This window comes from Bradysia coprophila, assembly GCF_014529535.1.
Source record: "Bradysia coprophila strain Holo2 chromosome X unlocalized genomic scaffold, BU_Bcop_v1 contig_117, whole genome shotgun sequence".
Taxonomy (NCBI): domain Eukaryota; kingdom Metazoa; phylum Arthropoda; class Insecta; order Diptera; family Sciaridae; genus Bradysia; species Bradysia coprophila.
The window spans coordinates 1,874,661-1,880,093 of record NW_023503292.1 but is presented as its reverse complement, the minus strand read 5'-3'; positions in this window follow the sequence as shown (position 1 = coordinate 1,880,093).

Sequence of the window (5,433 nt, the reverse complement as noted above, 5' to 3'; positions counted from 1 at the left end):
TGAGATACCGACATCGCCACTGAGATACAAACATTTTTTGTATGAGATACCGACATCGCCACTGAAATACAAATATTTTTTCTATGAGATACCGGCATCGCCACTGAGATACAAATATTTTTTGTATGAGATACCGGCATCGCCACTGAGATACAAACATTTTTTGTATGAGATACCGACATCGCCACTGAGATACAAACATTTTCTGTATGAGATACCGGCATCGCCACTGAGATACAAACATTTTTTGTATGAGATACCGGCATCGCCACTGAGATACAAACATTTTTTGTATGAGATACCGACATCGCCACTGAAATACAAATATTTTTTCTATGAGATACCGGCATCGCCACTGAGATACAAATATTTTTTGTATGAGATACCGGCATCGCCACTGAGATACAAACATTTTTTGTATGAGATACCGGCATCGCCACTGAGATACAAACATTTTTTGTATGAGATACCGACATCGCCACTGAGATACAAACATTTTCTGTATGAGATACCGGCATCGCCACTGAGATACAAACATTTTCTGTATGAGATACCGGCATCGCCACTGAGATACAAACATTTTCTGTATGAGATACCGGCATCGCCACTGAGATACAAACATTTTCTGTATGAGATACCGGCATCGCCACTGAGATACAAACATTTTCTGTATGAGATACCGACATCGCCACTGAAATACAAATATTTTTTGTATGAGATACCGGCATCGCCACTGAGATACAAACATTTTCTGTATGAGATACCGGCATCGCCACTGAGATACAAACATTTTCTGTATGAGATACCGGCATCGCCACTGAGATACAAACATTTTCTGTATGAGATACCGGCATCGCCACTGAGATACAAACATTTTTTGTATGAGATACCGACATCGCCACTGAAATACAAATATTTTTTCTATGAGATACCGGCATCGCCACTGAGATACAAATATTTTTTGTATGAGATACCGGCATCGCCACTGAGATACAAACATTTTTTGTATGAGATACCGGCATCGCCACTGAGATACAAACATTTTTTGTATGAGATACCGACATCGCCACTGAGATACAAACATTTTCTGTATGAGATACCGGCATCGCCACTGAGATACAAACATTTTCTGTATGAGATACCGGCATCGCCACTGAGATACAAACATTTTCTGTATGAGATACCGGCATCGCCACTGAGATACAAACATTTTCTGTATGAGATACCGGCATCGCCACTGAGATACAAACATTTTCTGTATGAGATACCGGCATCGCCACTGAGATACAAACATTTTTTGTATGAGATACCGACATCGCCACTGAGATACAAACATTTTCTGTATGAGATACCGGCATCGCCACTGAGATACAAACATTTTCTGTATGAGATACCGGCATCGCCACTGAGATACAAACATTTTCTGTATGAGATACCGGCATCGCCACTGAGATACAAACATTTTTTGTATGAGATACCGACATCGCCACTGAAATACAAATATTTTCTGTATGAGATACCGGCATCGCCACTGAGATACAAATATTTTTTGTATGAGATACCGGCATCGCCACTGAGATACAAACATTTTTTGTATGAGATACCGACATCGCCACTGAAATACAAATATTTTTTGTATGAGATACCGGCATCGCCACTGAGATACAAACATTTTTTGTATGAGATACCGGCATCGCCACTGAGATACAAATATTTTCTATATGAGATACCGGCATCGCCACTGAGATACAAACATTTTTTGTATGGGATACCGGCATCGTCACTGAGATACAAACATTTTTTGTATGAGATACCGGCATCGCCACTGAGATACAAACATTTTCTGTATGAGATACCGACATCGCCACTGAGATACAAACATTTTTTGTATGAGATACCGACATCGCCACTGAGATACAAATATTTTTTGTATGAGATACCGGCATCGCCACTGAGATACAAACATTTTTTGTATGAGATACCGGCATCGCCACTGAAATACAAATATTTTTTGTATGAGATACCGGCATCGCCACTGAGATACAAACATTTTTTGTATGAGACACCGGCATCGCCACTGAGATACAAACATTTTTTGTATGGGATACCGGCATCGCCACTGAGATACAAACATTTTTTGTATGAGATACCGGCATAGCCACTGAAATACAAACATTTTCTGTATGAGATACCGGCATCGCCACTGAGATACAAATATTTTTTGTATGAGATACCGGCATCGCCACTGAGATACAAACATTTTTTGTATGAGATACCGGCATCGCCACTGAAATACAAATATTTTTTGTATGAGATACCGGCATCGCCACTGAGATACAAACATTTTTTGTATGAGACACCGGCATCGCCACTGAGATACAAACATTTTTTGTATGGGATACCGGCATCGCCACTGAGATACAAACATTTTTTGTTTGAGATACCGGCATCGCCACTGAAATACAAATATTTTTTGTATGAGATACCGGCATCGCCACTGAGATACAAACATTTTTTGTATGAGACACCGGCATCGCCACTGAGATACAAACATTTTTTGTATGGGATACCGGCATCGCCACTGAGATACAAACATTTTTTGTATGAGATACCGGCATCGCCACTGAGATACAGATATTTTCTGTATGAGATACCGGCATCGCCACTGAGATACAAATATTTTTTGTATGAGATACCGGCATCGCCACTGAGATAAAAATATGTTTTGTCGGTATCTTATATTCACAGTTTATCAATTGAACATTTAATTTTAGTATTGCGTAGAAATAGTTTGTTTTTGTACAATCGTAATGTTTTGACTAATTAACAATACAGAGATCAGAAAGTTGATGGTCGCCAAAATAAACGAATATATAAGTAAAATGGCTTGTTATTGTGAAAACCGTCTTAAGAATAACGCAATGTTTCCAAAAGCAACATTGCTCATGTGGAATGGGCTTAGAAGTTAACATTTGTTATACATATATATATAAATATATGTGGATGGAATGAACGTATGCCCTAATGTACTTGAATATATGGTTGTTGTGGCGAAAGCATATTCGATGCTCGGTTTCGTGAAGAGAGTGTGTCGCGACTTAAGCAACGTTGAGGCGCTTAAAAGCCTGTACTTTGCGTACGTGAGGTCCCATCTTGCGTACGCTTAAGTAGTGTGGTCGCCTTATTACCAACCACGTAGATGCCATTGAGTCCATTCAGAAAGATTTTTTGATTTACGCTCTTAGGCGTTCTGTGAGGAGAGGCCCCGACTATCGTCTCCCGTCTTATGCGAGCAGGTGTGAGTCCGAATGTTAAATTAGCCGTGTAATGATGCCATTGTAATGACAAAGCCAGTTAGCAACAGCCGTTGGCTTTTAAGTAAATAAAATAAAATAAAATATTTTTCCTGATAACTGTTTTGCAGCATCTTTATTTAACAATCTACTGTCATCCATTTTCTACATTTAGTATTGGCAATGGCATAGCAATTTCCACATCGATAACTAAAAATATTTTACACTCGCCAAACCATGAAAACACTGAATATCACGCGTCAAAAGTTATCGGAAACCACACTTTTTTAGTTCTCTCTCAGCAGACCTTGCAAACAGGTGTAGGGATTCAGACGATGTTTTGCTTAATGGTGGAGTTTGTTTATGTTATTTGTCAAAGAGAGAAATTTGATACGAAGGCGGAGCTTACTCTCCGTATCAATGAGTAGTGTGATGCACATCGAACGATCAACTCGTTCGGTTTTGTATCGCGTATTTTCGGTTTCGTTTTTATTCTCATTCTTCTTCTAATACATTCAAGTTCAACCTTGAACGGTGTGTATTATATTTGATTTTGTTGTTTGTGTATTACATGGTGTGACGAGTGTAAAATTGTACATGTCTCGACGAAGCATACATACCTATGGCAGTTTCCACGCTCAGTGAGAATTCACAATTTGTACTAACACACAGGGACTGTCGTACTAGTGTTAAAAATATACATTTACCGGTATTTTACAGAAATTTGTAGCGGATTTTTGGTTGCTACCGGTATTTGGCGTCATTAATCTTTTGTTTTCAATGTAAAATAGCGCGCAAAGCTCTATTTGTATACCAATTTAATGCACTTTAGTAGCGGTTTGTTCGAAAAATGTTTGCCTATCGGTATGATGTTTTGGATTTTTTTACTAAGGAAACGTTCGGAACGGTGATATTTTTAATTATTTTATATTAATTTTTCAATCAAATTTAACTTAATCTGTGATTAAAATGAAGTTTTGCCCTTCTTCTTATTTTTAAATTAAGTAATGGTTCAAATTTAATTATGAAACTATAAGAAAACACCTTTGCCGTCGATGACTGCATACAATTTTTCTCACTTTAGAAACGTTCGGAACGACGATTGATTTTGTTGTACTTGGCAGATTTTGCATAAAAATTTAGATTTTTTTGTCTTAATATGAAGATTCATCCTCATTTATCATTAAGAAACAGTTTTCAAATCATTTCCAATGTTTGCAATATCTTTATTTTGTATTGAAAAAACACCATGCACGAAAATGTTACAAAAGAACATGCCCTATGCAAAAATTATTCTCTCGGTATACGAATTCACACGTATACTGTAATTTCGTGGTTTCAATCCAAGTGATGCAAATAACTATTCCTTAGCAGCATTTTACGTCCCAGGGGACAACAACAAGATACTGAAACTTAAATTAAATTAAAATGATTTGAGTGACATATTTTGATTGAAGACTTGCTGTCGACATTATTGTACATCAAATGTTCTCTGACATTTACTGATGATGTGATATGGCTATGAGGATAGACATGAGTTGCAAAGGTAGACATATGGACAAGGGTTATTGGTGTATGTAAGGAAATTCGAATGTTTTCACAACGACAATTTATAGCAGAACTAATGAGTGTCACTCGCAAAATTTCTTGATAAGCAATCAGATACATACAATATGTGCTCTTTAGCTTTGGTTTATAAAGTTTGCCGAGAGTAACGGATGCCTCCGAAAAATTGAAGAAACTGGGTTAGGTGTATGGAGGAAGATGGTGTCCAAACCAGGTATGAAAAATTTGACCCTTTCATCGGAAGTATTGGAAATTTCAGTTCGGGACTTAGAAGATCTGTAAAGGCTATTGATATCAATGTAATGGAGATATTATGTTCATGGAGAGCATCAATGTAATTTTGGTATTTATCCGAATTGTTTAGTAGTTGCTTTTTCAATGAAATTCAAGATATTTCATAAATTTCTCTTTGTTTTAAATCGAATAATTTTCTATCAAAACATTAAGTTAAAACTTCTACTTTCGTACTACAGTGAACGACATCTCAAATGTCTCACTGTCATTTTTTTCAGAGAATGTCATTGTGAATTTGCAATGACACAATAAAATTCTCAGAAAAATTTGACAGTGAGAC